This window comes from Tupaia chinensis, unplaced genomic scaffold (genome assembly GCF_000334495.1).
Source record: "Tupaia chinensis unplaced genomic scaffold, TupChi_1.0 Scaffold150243_1, whole genome shotgun sequence".
Lineage (NCBI taxonomy): Eukaryota > Metazoa > Chordata > Mammalia > Scandentia > Tupaiidae > Tupaia > Tupaia belangeri.
Window position 1 is genome coordinate 1,232,420 of NW_006210084.1, and position 8,305 is coordinate 1,240,724.

Consider the following 8,305-nt stretch of genomic DNA (forward strand, 5'->3'; position numbering starts at 1 on the left):
AAATCTCTCAAATAAATAAATAAATAAAGTTCCACGGTTATTAAAAAAAAAGAATTAAATATATGACACTTGAAGGTGATGTCTCCCCACATCTAGACAGTAGTAAAGACCTTCACAGAATACTTGGCAAAAAGAAAATGGCCACATACCTCTTTAGGACATGTTCCTTTCTTCCCTGGAGGCTGAGCTCAGATGATATATACTGGGCAGGACCATCTTGGTCCTTAACTGATAACTGCCAGGGTTTCTTTCATGACCAGTGTGACATTACTGGCTTCTCTACATGAGAACCTGTGAAAAGCATGCAAAAATTGCATGTAAGTGCACAAGAGTTCCAAGTAAGCCTCTTGGTCAGAACCCTGCATGTCTCCACTTTTAAGGGCACCTCATTCAACACAGGTAGGTGGATAACTTTGGCTCAATACCTCTGCCAGGAGATATCAACCTTACTTGAATTTTCATGTGTAAGCCAGGTTCTTGGTGACCATAGTGCAGGGAGCTCCAGGATACAGACCTGTTTCCAGTCGATCCATCAACCACTGTGGGTTGAACAAGGTGTTCTCTGATATACAGAAAGCATTAACTCATGGCCACTGCAATTACTAAGGACTCAATCAGTCATTGTGTACAGGATCCATACTTGTAACCAAAGCATGGTGAGAAGTTAAATGAACCCTCTCCTGGCTTACCTACACAGGTGAAGATCTACAGTGCTGTGTGTAGTTTAGTCCCATATCAGCACGAACCTCCCTACTGGTGACGTGCCACATGAAACGGCACTGAGAGGCTTTCAGGGACGTTTGGGCTTGACATGCTATACAATGTTGAAAGGGGATTGGGACACATCTCATTCTCCCTGCACAAGGCTCATACCTGGGTCAGACACAGGGATGCTCATGGGACCAAGACACATGACCTGGACCCATTTAGAATGCCTGAATAAAGGACTGTAAGGAATCTCTAACTCACTTAAAGGGACACATTGAGAAAAGCCCACAGTCTATGTTGTGGTGATGGTAAAGAGGATATGTTATCTGCATATAGTATAGGATTCCTTCTGACGATGTGTTAAGGAAACATGCTCAGAAACAGGAAGAGAGGAAAATCCCAGGGTTTCAATATGTTACTGAGTGAGGCCCTTCTGGACTGCACATAGGACTAAAAAGGACAAGTGTTATAGGGTCTAACATTTAAATTGCATACACATTTGACAAGAAGGTATCCAACGAGTTCAGGTGACATCATCTCATCCCTGAACACCAATTAAAGACTTGCAGAAAATACCTGTATGAAGAAAACACAGAAAAGTACATGTGAGGGAAGCCTTCTTCATTCATCTGACTGGTGACACCAACAATGTCCCATGCTGAGTAGCACTAGGAGGATTGCCAAGGTGTTTAGACTCTGAAAAGCACATTGAGGACTAAGTGATTAGGACATGTCACATTCTACCTGCACTGTTGAAAATTCCCTGGGTTGATCACATGGATGCCAACAAGATCCATGGACACTACCTGGGAATTTGAAGAGTAACAGGAAAAACCTGGAAAGATATCTCAGTCTTCAAAGAATAGATGCACAGTGTCGGTGGTCTGTGTCATGGTGATGGAAAATAGGATCCCTTACCTGGATCCCATGCTGGCCTCCTCTGGTAAAGGTGCTCAGGAAAATTTCCGTGAAACAGTAATATAACAAAAATCTCAGGCTTCCTGATACAGTCAAGAGATACTGCCTTCTTAACTGTACAGAGATGAAAAGCAGGGTAAGGATGAAAATGTCTAACATATGAATTAAATACATATCCAACTGGTGAAGGTGATGTCACCCCACACCTGTACACTAGTAAAGACCTTCATAGGACCTGCCTAAACAGAAAATGGCCATATACCTTTTCATGACACCTTTCTTGCTTCCTTGATAGGTGAGCTCAGATAATGTATATTGGGCAGGACCATCTTGGTCAGTTACCTGGTGACCACCAAAGTTCTTTTCACAACCTTTTGTGACATCATTGGGTTCTCTAGAAACTGTGACAAACATGTGAAAACTGCATAAGCATACAACAGGTCCAGTGTGGCCTCCTGGCCAGAACCTTGCTTGAATACACTGTTACAGGGCACCTCACTGCACCTACCTGGATAACTTCGGCCCAACACTCCTGCCAGAAGAGATCATCCTTACTTGAATTTTCATGTGCAAACAAGTCCCTTGATGACCACAGTGCAGAGAGTTCCAGGGTACATACCTGTGTCCAATCAATCTGTCAACTCCTGCAGGGTGAATGAAATATCCTCTGAAATACAAAAGTCTAGTGTCATGGACACTAATTGCTAAGAGCTTGACCAATCTTTGCATACATATTCCCCACATGTAACAAAAACATGGTGAGAAGTAAACAAGCCCCTTCTTCACTTACATATATAAATGATGCTCCACTGGGCTGTATGTAGGCCCATATCAGCATGTACCTTCATAATTGAATGTGCTAAGTGAAGCAGCATTGAGAGGCTTGTAGGGACATCTGGACTTGAAGACACACAATAAAACATGGAAAGGAGATTGGGACATGTCTCATTCTCCCTGCACATACACACATTTCTGGGTTTGTGACAGGGATATTTTTGAGACTGAGACAAGACAAGGACCCATCCAGAACTCTTTTTTTTCCTAGCTTTTTTTTTTTCCCATAGGGTGCATTGTGCTCACTGGGGAGGAGAGAAGCAGAGAGAGACAGAGAGAGAGGGAAAGCGAGAAATCATCTCCTGGGGAGATGGTCCTGCTGCAATCCCTTCTTCTCCATTCTCCTCTTGGGATTTTGGGCATTACACAAGCACCTGGTGTTGATTCTCAAGCCACCAGGTCCAGGACTTGAACTGCAATCAGTCGCGTGGGAATCTAGTAATTAACTACCATGCTACCTGCTGCCCACCCCACCTCAATCCAGAATTCTTAATAGAGGCTTGTCAGAAACGTCCACTCGCTTAAAGGTTTATAAGGAGAAATGCCCATGATCTATGTTGAGGTGATGGAAAAAAGAATCTATTACTTGTACTAGGGATTTATCCCCTCCCTTCAGAGTGTTAGTACAATACATTCTGAAAGAGGAAGAGAGGAAAATAGCAGGCTTACTCAACATGTTAGAGTGATAGACCCTTTTGAACCATGTACACAGGCCAGAAACAAGGCAAGTTTAAGAGAATCTAACATTTTATGGGGCTGGAAGGCAGTGTGGTGCTTGAGGTGCTGGACCTCCATATGGCCAACCATGATTCAAGTCCTAGATATGGTGACTTGCTTTCTTCCTCCCCACCCCCTACTCAAATTGAAGAATAAATAAATAATTTTTTTTTTAAAGAGAGAATATAACATCTTAATTACATACAAATCTGACATGAAGGCACCCAATGAGTTCAGGTGACTATCTCATACCTGAAGCCCAGCAAAGACCCCCACATGATACTTGCCAAAAACAAAAACAAAAAAAACCACACACAGAAAAACACGTTAGGAACACTTTCCTCATTCATCTGATTGGTGAAGATATGAAGATACACACTGAAGGAGGACCGACTCTGCCACTTCTCTGGGGCCTAGCAAGGTTCTATTCATGAGCACTGCTGGCAGGACAGTTTTTTTCATGGCTGGGGCTGTGAAAATTAGATGGAAAAACTGCATTAAGAGAAATAGAAATGGCTTTTCTATCTAGGCCAACTGCTCAGAGCCTTGCATGCCTCATTCATAGTGGGATACCTCAACTCTGTGGATAGGAGAACTAACGTGAGGTCGACACTGCTTTCAGGAGAGACCTTTAGTATGTGCACCTACCAGAAAGTCTTTTGGTTACTCTAGCACTAGCAATTCTAAGATGCCACTATCTAGGCGATCTGTCAACACTCATAGGTCAACTGAAAACATTCACTTAAATATGAGAACAGGAAACTTGTGGTTACTTAAATTGCTAAGGACTCAATCATTTCTTCCCTGAATAGCTTCTGAAAACAATGCATGGTAAGAAGTAGTTAAGCAAACCCCACAGACCTTAGCTCTACAGGTGATGATCTGGTGGTCTGTGCTGTGGCTCAGGCCCACTACAGCACTGTTATGGACACCAACAATGTCCCACGCTGAGTAGCACTGGGAAGATTGTCAATGTGTCTTGACTTTGAAAAGCAAATAGAACAGTAAATGATTGCAACAGGCCATATTCTACCTGCCCCTCACAAATTCCCTGGGTCAATCACATTGGTGTTTTCTAGACTCATTGACACTACCTGAGGATTTCCAGAATTTCAGAGATAGAGTCTGGAAAGATACCCTACTTTCCAAATAACAGATCCCAAAATGACAGTGGTCTATTTCACTGTGATGGAAAATAGGATAACTTAGATACTGCATAGACCTCCTTTATTCAATGTGTTAAGGAAAGAGTCTGTGAAACAAGAAGAGAGTAAAATTTCGAAGTTACTAATAATGTTAGGGAGACATGCTTTTCTCCACTGCATACAGAGCAAAACCAGTATGAGTATAATTGTGTGCAACTTATCAACTAAATAGACATATTTGAAGAATAAGGTTTCCAATGAGTTCAAGTGACATCATGTCACAAGTGAATACCAAGAATATCTTTCTTAAGATACCTTTAGAAAAATAATAATGACAAAACACATTTGATTAGGACACATTTCTCATCCACCTGATTGCTGAAGATCAGAAAATGTGCAGTTGGGTAGGATCGCCTCTTGGCCTTACTTTTTTCCTAGTTCCCATTAATGAAATTGTTTTTTATCACCATGTTCTCCAGAAATGGAACCCGCAAACAATGGACACAAAGATGTGTTAAGGGACACAACTTTTCTGACTGTGCCAAGTAGTGCTTCCATTTTGCCAGGACATCCCATCTTTCCTTTCAATGCTGGATTAATGTGAGGTCAACAGTACTTTCATCAGGAGAAACCATCATTACACACCTCCAAAAGTATCTATTAGTTACTCAGGAATTACTAGTTCTAAGATCTGAAAACCCAGCTACTCTGTAGAAGGTAGGGTGGTGCTTGAGGTACTGGACCCCCATATGGTCAACCATGATTCAATGCTACCTTGGTATTTGCAGAATTCTGAGGAAATGCCTTGTAAGATATCCCTCTCTCAAAGAATACAGACAAAAAAATCCATGGTCTACATCTCAGTGATGGAATATATGATACATTTCTTGGATACTGCGTAGGTCTCCTATCATAGAAGTGTAAAGGATACTTTCTCTGAACCTGAAATACAATAATATCTCCAGCTTACTAATAATGTTGGAGAAATATGACCTTCTTAGCTGGATGCAAGCTAAAACCACTAAGTATAATTGTGTGTAAAACATGTATTAAACACATATCTCACAAGAAGAGTCCAATGAGTTAAGGTGACATCATCTCATATCTATATACTAAAAAAGGCTCTCACAAGTTACCTGGAACAACAGTAAGAATGACAACAAAAAAATGGCAGCACAAGTTTTAGGGATATCTTCCTCACTTACCTGATACTTAACATCAGATAGGATATACCTTATATGATCATGTTTGTCACTTACTTGTCTATTAATGAGGTTGTTTTCATGGCCATTTTTTTAACATTTAACTTCATTTATTTATTTTTAATTTTGATCAGAGAGGGACAGAGTGAGAGAGAGGGGCTCCAGGTCCAGAACTCAAACTGTGGTTGGCCATGTGGGAGTCCAGCGTCCTCAACCACCATGCTGCCTACCAGTCCCTAATGACAATTTTTGACATTACTGTGTTCTCTAGATTAGAACCTGTGAAAAACATGGACAAACTGCATGTAAGGATACAACATATAAGGACACTTGCCTGGAACTTGCAGACTCACTTCTCACTCGGATAGATGGATTAATTTGTGGTCAACACTACTGTCAGGAGAGACTATCATTACCAGGATACACATATATAAAAAAGTTAATTGGTTAATAGGTCTGTGTCCCTCAATCTGTCAAAAATACAGGTTGAACAAAATATTCTCTGAAATATAAAAAGTATAAACTTGTGGACACTAGAATTGCTAAGTACTGAATCTTTACCTACCTGAACCATACTTCCAAGCACATCATGGTAAGAAGTTAAACAAACACTATCATCACATACATAGGTGATGATCTGGTGGTGTGCGTTGTGGTTTAGACCTATATCACCACTAACCTTGATACCAGAAATATGCCATGTGAAACAACATTGAAAAGAAGCCTGTAGGGACGTACAGATTTGACTACAAAAAACAAAATGTGGAAAGGTGATTGGTACACATTTTATTTTCATTGCATTCTTGCACATCCTTGAGTCAGTCACATGGATGCTTTTGGGACCAAGCCATGCTATTTCAAGAATTCCAAGGAAAAGGTTGGTTAAAAACCTCTCTCTAGGGAACCAGCAGTTAGCGTAATGGCTATGTTGCTGGACTCCCACGTAGTTGACCGCGGTTCACGTCCCGGACCCGGTGGCTTAAAAAAACTCACGCCGGGCGCGTGTGCGTGCGTGCCCAAGATCCCGAGAGGAGAATGGAGGAGAAGGGATTGCGGCGTGACCATCCCCCCGGGGGGTGATTTCTCGCTTTCTGTCTCTATGTCTCTCTCTGTCTGTCTGGCGAGCGCACGCGACCTACAGTGAAAATCTCTCCAAAAAAAAAAAAAAAAGAGAAAAAGAAAAACCTCTCTCTCTGAAAGGATACATTAAAAAAAATATATGGTCTGTCTTAGTGAAGGAAAACAAGATAGTTATTTGGATATCACATTGGCCTCCTGCATTAAATGCATTTGGAAACATTCTCTAAAACATGAATAGAATAAAATCTTAGGGTTACTAATCACATGAGGTAGATATGACCTTCTTAACTGCACACAGGGCAAAAACAGGGTGGCTATAAGAGCTCTTAATAGATGAATTAAATAAGGGGTTAAATGAGTTAAGGTGACATCTTCCATCCCTGTGTAGTGGCGAAGACCTTCATAGATATCTGCCAAAAGACAGGGCAAAACTCTTATTAGGGATACCTTCCTTACCTTTATGTTGAAGTTCTATGATGTTCACCATGGTATAAGTGATTTTCATTTATCATAGTAGTAACACAGTTCTGTTAATGACTATCATTGGCATTACTGTTATCTGCAGGTTGGAAACTTATGAAAATCACATGGAAAAAATATGTTTATGGGGCCAGCAAGTGGTGTAGTGGTTAAGGCACTAGACCCCCCACATGGCTGACCACAGTTCAAGTCTTAGACCTGGCAGCCTGAAATTCACACTGGGTGTATGTGCATGCAGGCCAAATTTTGAGGGGAGAATTGAGGAGAAGGAATTGAAGCATGGCCATCCCCCCTGGGGGTGATTTCTAACTTTCTTTCTGTCTCTTTGGTGAGTGCATGCATCCTATAACAAAAATCTCTCTAAAAAAATGTTTAAAGGCACAACCTGTGCTATTCAGACACCAGCCCAGATCCGTATGTGCCTTCAGTATTCCTGACACTTCAAATCGAGAAAGTTACTTGGATTGACTCAAGGTGAAAACCACTGTCAGAAGACGCCATCATTTTTTGGTGTATGTCGGTGGTGTCAGCATTGGCTACAGTGAAGAGAGTCTGGCGCAATGTCTCACACCATTTTGCTGGTACAGCCCACCAAGAGACCAGAAGGCAGAACTTAACGCTGACTACAAATCTGTGAATGAATGCATGGAAGGTGTTTGTAAAATGTATGAAGAACATCTGAAGAGAATGAATCCCAACAGTCCCTCCATCACAGTACGATATCAGTCAGTTGTTAGATTTCATTGACGATCTGGCAGACCTCAGCTGCCTTGTTTACCAAGCTGATACCCAGTCATACCAGCCGTATAACAAAGACTGGATTAAAGAGAAGATCTATGTGCTCCTTCGTCGGCAGGCCCAACAAGCTGGGAAATAATTGAGCTGGAAGCATTAGGGGGATGGGGTGGACTTGGAATACAGGTGTGAACAGTGTGCTGTATGTAGTGAACGTTTTTGTATCATAGTATCCTGTTTCCATTTTGTTACACTCTAGCCACGATTGAATGTATTCGATGAAATGTGAGGATTTTGGTTAATCTCAATCCCGGTTGCCCCTTTTTTTCTTCTTCTCTTTTTTTACTTAAACATTTTTATGATGATTTAGATGGAAATTGCTCCTTGTCAGTTAATATTGGCTCCAATCTTTTAAACCGTTCATACCTGTTTTATAACACTCACTGTACTAACCCTTCAAGATGGGGTGGGAGGTGGTGACACAGT

The 8,305-nt window shown here is 41.4% G+C and overlaps 1 pseudogene; it reads left to right on the plus strand.

Annotated features, from left to right (window-relative positions):
• Nucleotides 1–7,644: 7,644 nt before the first annotated feature.
• On the plus strand, nucleotides 7,645–8,008 carry LOC102501165 (enhancer of rudimentary homolog pseudogene; annotated as a pseudogene).
• Nucleotides 8,009–8,305: the final 297 nt, after the last annotated feature.